This window comes from Petromyzon marinus, chromosome 48 (genome assembly GCF_048934315.1).
Source record: "Petromyzon marinus isolate PM22_M1 ecotype Great Lakes invasive population chromosome 48, UKy_Petmar_22M1.pri1.0, whole genome shotgun sequence".
Classification (NCBI taxonomy): Eukaryota; Metazoa; Chordata; class Hyperoartia; order Petromyzontiformes; family Petromyzontidae; genus Petromyzon; species Petromyzon marinus.
Genome location: NC_133714.1, coordinates 11829294 through 11846722, shown reverse-complemented (window position 1 = coordinate 11846722; position 17429 = coordinate 11829294).

The following is a 17429-nucleotide window of genomic DNA, read 5'->3' as shown; positions in this document are numbered from 1 at the left end:
TTGTGTATGTGTGTGTATTATTGTGTATTTTTGTGTATAGTGTGTAGTATTGTATGTATTATTGTATGTATTATTGTGTATTATTGTGTGTACTATTGTGTATTATCGTGTATTATTGTGTATTATTGTGTATTCATCTTCTTTGGTTATTTCGGTAAAGTCACGTAGAATGAGAATAAAAGAATAAAATAAAATAAGACAATAAAATTCTCACGACGTTTCGGCCACAACACAAGTAGCCTTCCTCAGGTGAAGGAACAGAAGCTCTGTCGTCCCGACGGTTCTGTTCCTTCACCTGAGGAAGGCTACTTGTGTTGTGGCCGAAACGTCGTGAGAATTTTATTGTCTTATTTTATTTTATTATTTTATTCTCATTCTACGTGACTTTACCGAAAGAACCAAAGAAGATGAATCCTCGCAGTCACGAAAGCTTTAAATCGAAATTGTCCGTATTATTGCGTGTATTATTGTGTACCATTGTGTGTATTATAGTGTGTATTATTGTGTTTATTATTACATGTATTATTTTGTCTATTAGTGTGTGTATTATTGTGCATTAGTGTTTTATTGTGTGTATATGTGTGTATTATTGCGTGTATTGTTGTGTATTATTACTACTACTACCGTGCTGTATCGTTCAGTACTAATACTGCATTAGGGTTGTTCGCCGGTTTACCGGTTCACATGCTGCTGAAAACCGGTTTAGATGGACAGAGTCGTAAAACTATTTAAAAACTCGCCTTTTGCCCGTCCAAGGACGGTGGCATTGCAGTAAATCTGAAACTTGCAAGTGACAAGCAGACCGCGACGTGATATTCATTGCATCCAGTTCGCGTGCAATTTGTAAGGGCGCGGTGGCAGACTTATTTCATGTAAAGGTTGTAATCCCTTGTTCATCATGACGACGTCCTTTTTACTTCGATGTCTCAACAGCGTCACGAGCATCACGTGACGTGAGGGTTCTCCCTTTGTAGTGAGGGTTGTAAGTTGACGCTGAGGAGGGGGGAGGAGGCGCCTCGTCCCCCCCCCCCCCCCCCCCGTCATGTGGAGTGACGTCAGCAGCTAATTAATATTAATGGTGGGGGGGGTGTCCATTTGGAGGACGTCACTTCTTCATGGTTATTGATGTGGGGGGCTGTTCGATGTGGAGTGACGTCACCTGCTCATTATTTTTAATGAGGGGGGGTGCTCCATGTCGAGTGACGTCACCTGCTCATGACTATTAATGAGGGGGGGTCCATGTGGAGGACGTCACCTGTTCATGATTATTAATGAGGGGGGCTGGCCGACGTGGAGTGACGTCACGCGCGGGACACAGACATTTTTGGCTCATTATCGTAATGAATATATTTTTATTTTACCAAGTAAGGCGCATTGAGCTATGTTACTCTCTTTCAGTAGCGACCTGGCCATCACAAATGATAGCTCATCGAAGTGGTGGCTTATCATCATCATGTGGACATTTGTAGCAGCAGGAAAATACTCTCTAAACGCGCGATGTTGATTCTAAATGTGGAGGATAACCGGAGAACCTGGAGAAAAATTCCATACGACCACGGGTGGAGACACACAAACTCCAAATATACAGCAGGCGTCAGGGTCGGGATCGAACCCACGACCTCCTGCATACCAGGCGAGGTCGTTAACATCTCCTAGCCACCACGAGAGTGGCGGGCGACTCCGAGGAGGAGCCAGAGACGGGTGCGGAGGAGCCAGGGCTGCCAACAGTTGCCCGAGCTCTGCAATCCTCTCCATATGGGCGTATTGGGCAGTACCATAGCGGTGTGGAAGCAGCAGAACAAACACGCACCGGGGTGCTCATGAAACAGTCCAAAATCAACATTTGAATCGGCAAATCTGTTTTTATCAGTGTCTTCAATTGACCCCGTCGCCGCCTCCGAAGTTTGACGCAATTCGAAGGTTTCATAAAAGTTTATTTGAGTGATATAATGTATGTCAAAGGTATTGTCAATCATTAGTAGTAGAAGGGAAAATGTTGATAATTATGTAATTCATTTTGATTTAAAGCTTTCGTGACTGCAGTAATTCATACTCTTAGTTTTTTCGGTAAAGTCACGTTGAAGAGAAACAACAAAATAACAAAATATATATAAAACAATAAAAAATTCTCACGACGTTTCGACCATAACTCAAACGGTCATCATCAGGTGTGTCGGTTTGCATAAATTTATTTTGAAAACGGCATATTTATTTATATATATAAAAATAACGTTTGCGTCACGCGCAACGATTGGCTGTTTGCCAGGACTAGTCCATCTATTTTTTTGAAAAGAGGAGGGGGGAGACGAAATTTGTTTTTATGTATGCTGTCTGAAAGCCACTGTAAGCGTGAACAATCAATCAAGAACTGAAATGATTTATCAAATCTTTCCAATGATTGCTAAGATAGAATCCATCTTCTCGGTTGAAATTGTCTCTGTGTTTGTATATGTGGATAGCCTCATGAACGAATCTCTCATGGAAGCCAGATGGCTTACAAAGAACCTCCGTCTTGGAAAAGTCAATGGCATGTGAGCCTACTGAATTAGAACAATGATCTGCTACGGCCGAGGTGTTGGTCCTACCGTGTTTAAGGTCTGCTTTATGTTCACGAATGCGGTCCGAGATATGGCGTTTGGTTTCTCCAATGTAACTACTACCACAGAGGCAACTTAGTTTGTAGACACCAGGGTATTGTATGTCCGGAATCACATCTTTTACAGACGGAACCAGATCACGGATTTTATGTAATGTGTTGAAACGGACCTGGATCTTGTGTTTATTCAAGATTTTGGAGATCTTTTTTGTGATCCCAGCAATGTAGGGTAAAGTGATGGTTTTGAAAGGCTCCTCAAGAGGGTTCTTCTTCATGGTTTGAGTGATAGCTTTGCGGATTGTATAGTCGGAGTAACCATTAGCCCTAAGAGCTTGGTGTACGTGCTTGAGTTCACTGCTTATGTGTTCCTGGTCGGATATGCATTGGGCTCTATGATACAGAGTCTTGATGAGAGAATTCTTCTGTGATGGATGGTGGTGGGAATCCGGTTTCAGATAAGCATCCGTATGGGTAGCTTTCCTGTAGACAGAGTGTCTCATTGAACCATCAGGTCTCTTTTTAATTAGGACATCCAAAAAAGGTATCTTGCCATCTATTTCGACTTCCATGGTAAATCTGATGGCTGGGTGTATGGAATTGATGTGGTCGAAGAATTGGTCTAGAGCAGGCCGGCCATGTGGCCAGATGACAAAAGTGTCATCCACGTACCTCTTCCATAAGGTTGGGCGCAGAGTGGCAGTCTGGATGGCGTCAGTCTCAAATTTCTCCATGAAAATGTTAGCTATAACTGGAGAAAGGGGGGAGCCCATTGGGGTGCCCTCAGTTTGTTTGTAGAAAGTTCCATTCCAAGTGAAGTATGTATTGGTTAAACAGTGTCTCACCAGGGGGGGTACCTCAGTGTTTAGTCCTTGATGAACCAAGTCTTCAATGATTGCAATGGTGTCAGGTACAGGAACCTTGGTGAATAAGGAAACTACATCAAAACTGACAAGCAGGTCGTCTGGGGACAGGGAAATACCCTTGATTGTTGATACCAGGTGAGTAGAATTTTGTACCGCAGAGGTGGTCTTTCCAGTGAAAGGACGCAGGATTTCAGACAAAAAACGAGCTAGTTTGTAGGTGGGGGAGCTGATAGTAGAGACTATGGGACGAAGAGGTGTATCAACTTTATGTATTTTTGGTAAGCCGTATAATCTTGGTGGCCTGGCAGCAGAAGGTTTCAACGAAAACTGTTTAGATTGATCAATTAATGCGGTTGAATCAGAAATTATTTTGTTGGTTTGTGTGACGAGGCTGTTGGTGGGATCTCTTTTTATTTTTGTATAACTACCATCGTCGAGTAATTCTTTAATTTTGTTGTTGTATTCTATTTTATCCATGATAACAGTAGCATTGCCTTTGTCAGCTGAGAGAACTACAATATCATTCCTCTTTTTTAATTTATATAATTCAAAACGCTCATCTTTGCTGAGGTTGCTAGCTGGCATCTTAGCGTTTTTGAGGGTTGCAGCGATTTCAGATCTTGCTACGTCTGCAGCGATGTGACCCAGGCCCCTGAGAGCAACGTCTACTTGGGCAATTATATCATTAACTGGTATGTGTTTAGGTGTGACTGCAAAGTTTAGACCTTTAGCTAAAACGGATTTCAGACCATCGGAAATAGAACTGTTACTGCGATTAATTACGACTTTATTAACGTCTAACTTTTTGGTGTGTGGGTCCGGTCTTTTGTTGAAGAGGAGGTTAAATTTGGAAATCAGGTTTTCCTTACATTTGGTCGACATAGTAGCAGCTGAAGAGGCAGTCATATTGTCTACATGTTCCCAATCCGATGTGGACATTATTGCCGTCAATGATAAGTGTGATTTGTAGAGTGTCTTGTCTAACTGATCTAGTTCTGTGCGTATAAGTCTGATTTTTTTCTGAGATAAGAGCTAAGCTAGTTTTGAAAAGAATTCGTTTCGCATTAGAAGAAGTTACAGTAGCAGAGGTGAGTGTAAATGCGATTGGTATTACCCCAGAGTCGCGGCATCTCTTCAGGAAGGTGAGAGACTCGATCAGCTGAGCTTTCTTATCCCGGAGTTTGTTGAAGGATCTTAAAGTTATGTGAAAACCCTCCCCGTAGAGGCGATTAAATTTTGATTTAAAGCTTTCGTGACTGCAGTAATTCATACTCTTAGTTTTTTCGGTAAAGTCACGTTGAAGAGAAACAACAAAATAACAAAATATATATAAAACAATAAAAAATTCTCACGACGTTTCGACCATAACTCAAACGGTCATCATCAGGTGTGTCGGTTTGCATAAATTTATTTTGAAAACGGCATATTTATTTATATATATAAAAATAACGTTTGCGTCACGCGCAACGATTGGCTGTTTGCCAGGACTAGTCCATCTATTTTTTTTTTTTAAAAGAGGAGGGGGGAGACGAAATTTGTTTTTATGTATGCTGTCTGAAAGCCACTGTAAGCGTGAACAATCAATCAAGAACTGAAATGATTTATCAAATCTTTCCAATGATTGCTCAGATAGAATCCATCTTCTCGGTTGAAATTGTCTCTGTGTTTGTATATGTGGATAGCCTCATGAACGAATCTCTCATGGAAGCCAGATGGCTTACAAAGAACCTCCGTCTTGGAAAAGTCAATGGCATGTGAGCCTACTGAATTAGAACAATGATCTGCTACGGCCGAGGTGTTGGTCCTACCGTGTTTAAGGTCTGCTTTATGTTCACGAATGCGGTCCGAGATATGGCGTTTGGTTTCTCCAATGTAACTACTACCACAGAGGCAACTTAGTTTGTAGACACCAGGGTATTGTATGTCCGGAATCACATCTTTTACAGACGGAACCAGATCACGGATTTTATGTAATGTGTTGAAACGGACCTGGATCTTGTGTTTATTCAAGATTTTGGAGATCTTTTTTGTGATCCCAGCAATGTAGGGTAAAGTGATGGTTTTGAAAGGCTCCTCAAGAGGGTTCTTCTTCATGGTTTGAGTGATAGCTTTGCGGATTGTATAGTCGGAGTAACCATTAGCCCTAAGAGCTTGGTGTACGTGCTTGAGTTCACTGCTTATGTGTTCCTGGTCGGATATGCATTGGGCTCTATGATACAGAGTCTTGATGAGAGAATTCTTCTGTGATGGATGGTGGTGGGAATCCGGTTTCAGATAAGCATCCGTATGGGTAGCTTTCCTGTAGACAGAGTGGCTCATTGAACCATCAGGTCTCTTTTTAATTAGGACATCCAAAAAAGGTATCTTGCCATCTATTTTGACTTCCATGGTAAATCTGATGGCTGGAATGGAACTTTCTACAAACAAACTGAGGGCACCCCAATGGGCTCCCCCCTTTCTCCAGTTATAGCTAACATTTTCATGGAGAAATTTGAGACTGACGCCATCCAGACTGCCACTCTGCGCCCAACCTTATGGAAGAGGTACGTGGATGACACTTTTGTCATCTGGCCACATGGCCGGCCTGCTCTAGACCAATTCTTCGACCACATCAATTCCATACACCCAGCCATCAGATTTACCATGGAAGTCGAAATAGATGGCAAGATACCTTTTTTGGATGTCCTAATTAAAAAGAGACCTGATGGTTCAATGAGCCACTCTGTCTACAGGAAAGCTACCCATACGGATGCTTATCTGAAACCGGATTCCCACCACCATCCATCACAGAAGAATTCTCTCATCAAGACTCTGTATCATAGAGCCCAATGCATATCCGACCAGGAACACATAAGCAGTGAACTCAAGCACGTACACCAAGCTCTTAGGGCTAATGGTTACTCCGACTATACAATCCGCAAAGCTATCACTCAAACCATGAAGAAGAACCCTCTTGAGGAGCCTTTCAAAACCATCACTTTACCCTACATTGCTGGGATCACAAAAAAGATCTCCAAAATCTTGAATAAACACAAGATCCAGGTCCGTTTCAACACATTACATAAAATCCGTGATCTGGTTCCGTCTGTAAAAGATGTGATTCCGGACATACAATACCCTGGTGTCTACAAACTAAGTTGCCTCTGTGGTAGTAGTTACATTGGAGAAACCAAACGCCATATCTCGGACCGCATTCGTGAACATAAAGCAGACCTTAAACACGGTAGGACCAACACCTCGGCCGTAGCAGATCATTGTTCTAATTCAGTAGGCTCACATGCCATTGACTTTTCCAAGACGGAGGTTCTTTGTAAGCCATCTGGCTTCCATGAGAGATTCGTTCATGAGGCTATCCACATATACAAACACAGAGACAATTTCAACCGAGAAGATGGATTCTATCTTAGCAATCATTGGAAAGATTTGATAAATCATTTCAGTTCTTGATTGATTGTTCACGCTTACAGTGGCTTTCAGACAGCATACATAAAAACAAATTTCGTCTCCCCCCTCCTCTTTTCAAAAAAAAAATAGATGGACTAGTCCTGGCAAACAGCCAATCGTTGCGCGTGACGCAAACGTTATTTTTATATATATAAATAAATATGCCGTTTTCAAAATAAATTTATGCAAACCGACACACCTGATGATGACCGTTTGAGTTATGGTCGAAACGTCGTGAGAATTTTTTATTGTTTTATATATATTTTGTTATTTTGTTGTTTCTCTTCAACGTGACTTTACCGAAAAAACTAAGAGTATGAATTACTGCAGTCACGAAAGCTTTAAATCAAAATTTAATCGCCTCTACGGGGAGGGTTTTCACATAACTTTAAGATCCTTCAACAAACTCCGGGATAAGAAAGCTCAGCTGATCGAGTCTCTCACCTTCCTGAAGAGATGCCGCGACTCTGGGGTAATACCACACTCACCTCTGCTACTGTAACTTCTTCTAATGCGAAACGAATTATTTTCAAAACTAGCTTAGCTCTTATCTCAGAAAAAATCAGACTTATACGCACAGAACTAGATCAGTTAGACAAGACACTCTACAAATCACACTTATCATTGACGGCAATAATGTCCACATCGGATTGGGAACATGTAGACAATATGACTGCCTCTTCAGCTGCTACTATGTCGACCAAATGTAAGGAAAACCTGATTTCCAAATTTAACCTCCTCTTCAACAAAAGACCGGACCCACACACCAAAAAGTTAGACGTTAATAAAGTCGTAATTAATCGCAGTAACAGTTCTATTTCCGATGGTCTGAAATCCGTTTTAGCTAAAGGTCTAAACTTTGCAGTCACACCTAAACACATACCAGTTAATGATATAATTGCCCAAGTAGACGTTGCTCTCAGGGGCCTGGGTCACATCGCTGCAGACGTAGCAAGATCTGAAATCGCTGCAACCCTCAAAAACGCTAAGATGCCAGCTAGCAACCTCAGCAAAGATGAGCGTTTTGAATTATATAAATTAAAAAAGAGGAATGATATTGTAGTTCTCTCAGCTGACAAAGGCAATGCTACTGTTATCATGGATAAAATAGAATACAACAACAAAATTAAAGAATTACTCGACGATGGTAGTTATACAAAAATAAAAAGAGATCCCACCAACAGCCTCGTCACACAAACCAACAAAATAATTTCTGATTCAACCGCATTAATTGATCAATCTAAACAGTTTTCGTTGAAATCTTCTGCTGCCAGGCCACCAAGATTATACGGCTTACCAAAAATACATAAAGTTGATACACCTCTTCGTCCCATAGTCTCTACTATCAGCTCCCCCACCTACAAACTAGCTCGTTTTTTGTCTGAAATCCTGCGTCCTTTCACTGGAAAGACCACCTCTGCGGTACAAAATTCTACTCACCTGGTATCAACAATCAAGGGTATTTCCCTGTCCCCAGACGACCTGCTTGTCAGTTTTGATGTAGTTTCCTTATTCACCAAGGTTCCTGTACCTGACACCATTGCAATCATTGAAGACTTGGTTCATCAAGGACTAAACACTGAGGTACCCCCCCTGGTGAGACACTGTTTAACCAATACATACTTCACTTGGAATGGAACTTTCTACAAACAAACTGAGGGCACCCCAATGGGCTCCCCCCTTTCTCCAGTTATAGCTAACATTTTCATGGAGAAATTTGAGACTGACGCCATCCAGACTGCCACTCTGCGCCCAACCTTATGGAAGAGGTACGTGGATGACACTTTTGTCATCTGGCCACATGGCCGGCCTGCTCTAGACCAATTCTTCGACCACATCAATTCCATACACCCAGCCATCAGATTTACCATGGAAGTCGAAATAGATGGCAAGATACCTTTTTTGGATGTCCTAATTAAAAAGAGACCTGATGGTTCAATGAGCCACTCTGTCTACAGGAAAGCTACCCATACGGATGCTTATCTGAAACCGGATTCCCACCACCATCCATCACAGAAGAATTCTCTCATCAAGACTCTGTATCATAGAGCCCAATGCATATCCGACCAGGAACACATAAGCAGTGAACTCAAGCACGTACACCAAGCTCTTAGGGCTAATGGTTACTCCGACTATACAATCCGCAAAGCTATCACTCAAACCATGAAGAAGAACCCTCTTGAGGAGCCTTTCAAAACCATCACTTTACCCTACATTGCTGGGATCACAAAAAAGATCTCCAAAATCTTGAATAAACACAAGATCCAGGTCCGTTTCAACACATTACATAAAATCCGTGATCTGGTTCCGTCTGTAAAAGATGTGATTCCGGACATACAATACCCTGGTGTCTACAAACTAAGTTGCCTCTGTGGTAGTAGTTACATTGGAGAAACCAAACGCCATATCTCGGACCGCATTCGTGAACATAAAGCAGACCTTAAACACGGTAGGACCAACACCTCGGCCGTAGCAGATCATTGTTCTAATTCAGTAGGCTCACATGCCATTGACTTTTCCAAGACGGAGGTTCTTTGTAAGCCATCTGGCTTCCATGAGAGATTCGTTCATGAGGCTATCCACATATACAAACACAGAGACAATTTCAACCGAGAAGATGGATTCTATCTTAGCAATCATTGGAAAGATTTGATAAATCATTTCAGTTCTTGATTGATTGTTCACGCTTACAGTGGCTTTCAGACAGCATACATAAAAACAAATTTCGTCTCCCCCCTCCTCTTTTCAAAAAAATAGATGGACTAGTCCTGGCAAACAGCCAATCGTTGCGTGACGCAAACGTTATTTTTATATATATAAATAAATATGCCGTTTTCAAAATAAATTTATGCAAACCGACACACCTGATGATGACCGTTTGAGTTATGGTCGAAACGTCGTGAGAATTTTTTATTGTTTTATATATATTTTGTTATTTTGTTGTTTCTCTTCAACGTGACTTTACCGAAAAAACTAAGAGTATGTAATTCATGTTTGCCATGAAGTGTATAACATTTGCAAGTGTTATGAGTATAATTATAAATCCCGTCTTACTACCTCTTTCTTCTCGAATCCGTGTTGAAGTGCTTTTTTAATAACAGTTGACCGCAAAGTGATGAAAAGTATACCAAAATATAATAATAGGGGTTTTCCCCTTTTTTCTGCCAACAAAACTGAAACCTTTTTGCAAGGAATCATGTTTGCATTAACAACAATACTTGTGGTCAAAATGCAAACAAAAAACACACTGATAATATTTGCATTGTCCTTGAAACTGATTGGTCCAATTGAGCCTCGTCTCAATTGGTACTAAACTAGAGGACGCCAAAAGGCGTACAGCTCAAAGACAATGCCACTATCAAAGTAATGAGGGCTCGGGATAAGCAAGTAAACCAAACTCATTATATTTTTTTCTCACCTTCCAATGGCAACTTATATTCTTGGTGAGAATATATTAGTCGAAGGGAAGATACGTACATGAATGATATGTACAAATAATTGCTATATATAGATAATAAAAAAATATCTTTGGTTATCCCAAAATATAATAAAAGCATAGTAGATTTGTAACAAATTATTTCAAAGGTATTTGTCAAGTCTTTATTATTGCAATTATTTTAGCTATTATTTATGCATTTTTTAATTTCCCTATCATAATCAAGTTGAAATGTCCGTTTCAATTGCTCCAAATACGTATTACTTATGTAATTTATTGTTTTATATATATTTTATTATTTTATTGTTTCCCTTCAACGTGACTTTACCGAAAGAGCTAAGAATATGAATATTACTTATGTTGTTAAGTTTGATTTTAAATTTCAATTTAAAGCTTTCGTGACTGCAGGGATTCATCTTCTTGGTTCTTTTGGTAAAGTAACGTAGAATGGAAATAAAATAATAAAAATAAAATAATAAAATTCTCACGACGTTTCGGCCACAACACAAGTGGCCTTCTTCAGGTGAAGAAACAGGTCTGTCCAGAAGACAGCTTGAATGAACGCTGCCAAGCAAGGACCGCGTATTTTAAGCTGTGTGGGCGGAGTTAACATATGAATTAGCATGTTACCAGCCCCACCTCCGGAGCAGAGGACGTAGGGGGCTGGGAACACAGAAAAAAAAGGAAAAACAAGAGAAACAGCCAAGGTGCGCTGCTGTGTCCTGAGTTGCATTATGACTATGCTTTAAACTGACTATTATATAATACAATATTATACCTTCCAATCTAAACTACATGGTAAAACATCATATCCATAGACAAATTCCACCTTTGAATTATACAATGCGTTACTTTACACTACCCTATACTTTAGACTATAAATATAAGACTTGTAACATTACACTATGTCTTATTCTATGCACCCAACTATATACCACACTACTGTATATTCACAATGCAATTACGGTGCTATATATTGCCTTATGAGTTATGTTAAACATTACAATGTTATATTATTAATTATTATACTACGTGTTATAAACCATATCATTAACTGTGGTGTGAGAGGTATTAAGAGGCAATGCCAGTGAAAGGGCTGCGGTCTGAAGGTCACCGTAAAATACAATCAATTAAGAACCGAAATGGTTTAAAACATCTTTCCAATGGTTACTAAGCCAGAATCCATCTTCTCGGTTGAAATTGTCTCTGTGCTTGTATATGTGGATGACCTCATGAACGAATCTCTCATGGTAGCCGGATGGCTTGCAAAGAACCTCCGTTTTGGAGAAGTCAATGTCATGTGAGCCCACTGAATTATAACAGTGATCTGCCACGACTGAGGAGTTCGTCCTACCGTGTTTCAAGTCTGCTTTATGTTCACGGATGTGGTCCGAGATATGTCGTTTGGTTTCTCCAATGTAGCTGCTACCACAGAGGCACTTTAGTTTGTAAACGACCGGGTACTGTATGTCTTGAACCACATCTTTTACAGATGGAACCAGATCACAGATTTTATGTACTGTGTTGAAACGGACCTGGATCTTGTGTTTATTCAGGATTTTGGAGATATTTTATGTGACCCCCGTAATGTAGGGTAAGGTGATGGTTTTGAATGGCTCCTCAAGAGGATCCTTCTTCATGACTGGAGTGATGGCTTTGCGGATTGTGTAGTCGGAGTAACCATTAGCCTTCAGAGCTCGGTTTACGTGTTTGAGTTCACTGGCAATGTGATCCTGGTCGGAAATGCATTGGGCTCTATGGTATAGAGTCTTGATGAGGGAGTTCTTCTGGGATGGATTTTGGTGGGAATCCGGTTTTAAGTAAGCATCCGTATGGGTAGCTTTCCTGTAGACAGAGTGGCTTATTGAACCATCAGGCCTCCTTTTAATTAAGACATCCAAAAAGGGTAGCATGACTTTTTTTCGGCCTCCATGGTAAATCTGATGGCTGGGTGTATGGAATTGATGTGGTCGAGGAATTGGTCTAGAGCAGGTCGGCCATGTGGCCAGATGACAAAGATGTCATTCACGTACCTCTTCCATAAGGTCGGGCGTAGAGTGGCAGTCTGGATGGCGTCAGTTTCAAATTTTTCCATGAACACGTTGGCTACAACTGGAGATCGGGGGGAACCCATTGGGGTGCCCTCAGTCTGTTTGTTGAAAGTTCCATTCCAGGTAAAGTATGTGTTGGTTAAGCAATGTCTCACCAGACGGGGTACCTCCGTATGCAGTCCTTGATGAACCAAGTCTTCAATGATTGTGATGGTATCAGGTAACGGAACTTTGGTGAATAAGGAAACTACATCAAAACTGACAATCAGAGAAACAGCCAAGGTGCGCTGCTGTGTCCTGGATTGCATTATGACTATGGTTTAAACTGGACTATTATATAATACAATATTATACCTTCCAATCTAAACTATATGGTGTAACATCATATCCATAGATAAATTCCACCTTTGAATTATACAATGCGTTACTTTACACTACCCTGTACTTTAAACTATAAAATATTAGACTTGTAACATTACACTGTCTTATTCTATGAACCCAACTATATACCACACTACTATATATTCACTATGCAATTACGGTGCTATATATTGCCTTATGTTAAACATTACAATGTTATACTATTCATTTTTATACTACGTCTTATAAACCATATCATTAACCGTGGTGTGAGAGGTACAGGGAGGGAAAAAAAGTATTTGATCCCCTGCTGATTTTGTACGTTTGCCCACTGACAAAGAAATGATCAGTCTATAATTTTAATGGTAGGTTTATTTGAACAGTGAGAGACAGAATAACAACAACAAAATCCAGAAAAACGCATGTCAAAAATGTTATAAATTTATTTGCATTTTAATGAGGGAAATAAGTATTTGACCCCTCTGCAAAACATGACTTAGTACTTGATGGCAAAAACCTTGTTGGCAATCACAGAGGTCAGACGTTTCTTGTAGTTGGCCACCAGGTTTGCACACATCTCAGGTGGGATTTTGTCCCACTCCTCTTTGCAGATCTTCTGCAAATCATTAAGGTTTCGAGGCTGACGTTTGGAAACTCGAACCTTTAGCTCCCTCCACAGATTTTAAATAGGATTAAGGTCTGTAGACTGGCTAGGCCACTCCAGGACCTTAATGTGCTTCTCCTTGAGCCACTCCTTTGTTGCCTTGGCCGTGTTTTTTGGGTCATTGTCATGCTGGAATACCCATCCACAACCCATTTTCAATGCCCTGGCTGAGGGAAGGAGGTGCTCACCCAAGATTTGATGGTACATGGCCCCGTCCATCGTCCCTTTGATGCGGTGAAGTTGTCCTGTCCCCTTAGCAGAAAAACACCCCTAAAGCATAATTTTTCCACCGCCATGGGTGACGGTGGGGATGGTGTTCTTGGGGTCATAGGCAGCATTCCTCCTCCTCCAAACACGGCGAGTTGAGTTGATGCCAAAGAGCTCCATTTTGGTCTCATCTGACCACAACACGTTCACCCAGTTGTCCTCTGAATCATTCAGACGTTTATTAGCAAACTTCAGACGGGCACGTATATGTGCTTTCTTGAGCAGAGGGACCTTGCGGGCGCTGCAGGATTTCAGTCCTTCACGGCGTAGTGCAGGGGTCGGGAACCTATGGCTCGCGAGCCAGATGTGGCTCTTTTGATGATTGCATATGGCTCGCAGATAAAACAAAATATTCTCACTTGTTTTAATCCATCCATCGATTTTTCACTGCGCATGTCCTGTTCAGGGCTGCAGGAGCAATTGTCCATTATTTTAATTGGATGATACTGGCCTACGTTTGCCGTTGCTGGGTAAAACAGGTAAACGCCCCCTTTTGAATCAGTCTGAGACTGCGTCTGCTCGGTCATTAGCTCAAAGCTAACCCTTCGACGAAGAAGATGGCGAAAAGAAAAAAAGACGACGAGTATCGTACATTTCAGGACGAATGGACCGAAGAATTCGCCTTTGTGGAGAGAGCGGGTTCTGCGGTGTGTCTAATTTGCAATGACAAAATTACATCGTTGAAACGGTCGAATGTAAAGCGGCACTTCGACACGTGCCACGCTACCTTTGCATCAAAATACCCTGCGGGAGACAGCAGAAAGAAAGCGTGCCAAGAGCTTCTGAGCAGGGTGCAAGCTAGCCAGCAGCAACTCCGCGTATGGACCCGGCAAGGTGACTATAATTCGGCTAGCTTTGCTGGTTCTTTAGCAAGTGAGGAACGGAAAACCATTCACAGATGGCGAGTATGCTAAAACGTTCATGCTGGATGTAGCCAATGAACTTTTTGATGATCTTCCGAACAAAGACAAGATAATCAAACGGATACAAGACATGCCTCTGTCGGCAAGAACTGTTCATGATCGTACCATCGTGATGGCAAACAAAGTGGAGGAAACGCAAGTGAAGGACATAAATGCAGCGCCGTTCTTTTCTCTGGCTTTGGATGAGTCAACAGACGTAAGCCATTTGTCGCAGTTCAGCGTGATTGCAAGATATGCTGTTGGTGACACACTGCGCGAAGAAAGTCTTGCTGTTCTGCCATTAAAAGGGTCCACAAGAGGTGAGGATTTATTCAAGTCTTTCATGGAGTTTGCTCAAGAAAAAAGTCTACCTATGGATAAACTTCTCTCAGTGTGTACTGATGGTGCTCCGTGTATGGTGGGGAAAAACAAAGGATTTGTGGCGCTTCTCCGTGAACATGAAAATAGACCCATCCTAAGTTTCCATTGCATTATACACCAGGAGGCACTTTGTGCTCAGATGTGTGACAGGCAGTTTGGCGAAGTGATGTCGCTGGTCATTCGTGTGATCAACTTTATTGTTGCCCGAGCCTTAAATGATCGCCAGTTTAAAACACTGCTGGATGAAGTTGTAAATAACTATCCTGGTCTGCTTTTGCACAGCAATGTGCGTTGGTTGTCAAGAGGGAAGGTGCTTAGCCGTTTTGCGGCTTGCCTGAACGAAATCCGGACTTTCCTTGAAATGAAAGGCGTCGGGCATCCTGAGCTAGCCGACACCGAGTGGCTCCTCAAGATTTACTATCTCGTAGATCTGACTGAACATCTGAACCAGCTCAACGTGAAAATGCAAGGCATTGGAAATACAGTGTTATCCCTTCAACAAGCTGTATTTGCTTTTGAAAACAATCTGGAGCTTTTCATCACGGATCTTGAAACAGGTCGTTTACTACATTTTGAAAAACTGAGCCAATTTAAAGATGCATGCACAGCAAGTGAGCCCATTCAAAACCTTGATCTCCACCAGCTAGCTGGCTGCACATCCAGTCTCCTACAGTCCTTTAAAGCACGCTTTGGAGAATTTCGTGAGCACACTCGTCTTTTTAAGTTCATCACCCATCCAAACGAGTGTTCACTGAACACAGCCGACCTGAATTACATCCCTGGTGTCTCCGTCAGAGATTTTGAAGCAGAAGTGGCTGACCTGAAGGCCTCAGACATGTGGGTGAATAAGTTCAAGTCACTGAATGAAGATTTGGAAAGAATCACACGACAGAAAGCGGAGTTGGCGAGCAAGCACATGTGGACAGAAATGAAAAAACTCCAACCCGAAGACCAGCTGATTCTCAACTTGGAACGCGCTTCCTGTCACATACCACACACTGCAGCGTGTGAGTATTGCTGTATTGACCATGTTTGGATCTACGTATGCATGTGAGCAGTCATTCTCACATCTTAAAAACATCAAGTTCAACCTACGATCACGTTTAACGGATGAAAGCCTCAACGCTTGCATGAAGCTTAACCTCACCAAGTACCAACCCGACTACAAAGACATCAGCAAATCCATGCAGCACCAGAAGTCGCATTAATGGTGAGTGTTATAACAACATTATTTAAAAGAATAAATTCAGAGGCTTATTATACTGACATTTAGTTGAATTCACTTTTAAAATATATTATATGGCTCTCACTGAAAAAAATTTCCAAATTTTTTGCTTTCATGGCTCTCTTAGTCAAAAAGGTTCCCGACCCCTGGCGTAGTGTGTTACCAATTGTTTTCTTGGTGACTGGTCCCCGCTGCCTTGAGATCATTGACAAGATCTTCCCGTGTAGTTCTGGGCTGATTCCTCACCGTTCTCATGATCATTACAACTCCACGAGGTGAGATCTTGCATGGAGCCCCAGGCCGAGGGAGATTGACAGTTCTTTTGTGTTTCTTCCATTTGCGAATAATCGCACCAACTGTTGTCACCTTCTCACCAAGCTGCTTGGAAAAGGTCTTGTAGCCCATTCCAGCCTTGTGTAGGTCTACAATCTTGTCCCTGACATCCTTGGAGAGCTCTTTGGTCTTGGCCATGGTGGAGAGTTTGGAATCTGATTGATTAATTGCTTCTGTGGACAGGTGTCTTTTATACAGGTAACAAGCTGAGATTAGGAGCACTCCCTTTAAGAGTGTGCTCCTAATCTCAGCTCGTTACCTGTATAAAAGACACCTGGTAGCCAGAACTTTTTCTGATTGAGAGGGGGTCAAATGCTTATTTCCCTCATTAAAATACAAATCAATTTGTAAAATTTTTGACATGCGTTTTTCTAGATTTTTTTTGTTGTTATCCTGTCTCTCACTGCAGCAGCTACAGCAGCTGCTACAACTACTACAGCGACTGCTACAGCGGCTGCAGCAGCTGCTGCGGCCGCTGCAGCAGCTGCTGCAACTACTACAGCAGCAACTACAGCAACAACGGGTGCAGCTGCAGCGGCTGCCGCGACTGCTGCGGCAGCTGCAGAAGCTGCTGCAACTACTACAGCAGCAACTACAGCAGCTACAGCAGCTGCTGCGACTACTGCTGCAGCAGCAGCAGCTTCAGCAGCTACAGCAACAACGGATGCAGCTACAGCAGCAGCTGCTACAACAGCAGCTGCAACTACTACAGCAGCAACTACAGCAGCAGCTGCTGCTGCAGCAGAAACAGTTACAGTCGCAGCAACAGATCCAGCTACAACAGCTGCTACAGCAACTTCTACAGCAGCAGCTACAAGTATATATATTTTTTCTTTTCCGCTTGTGTGTTAATCTGTGTTTACCCCGGATATTTTAGAGATGGCAATTATCTTGCTGTGTATCCTTC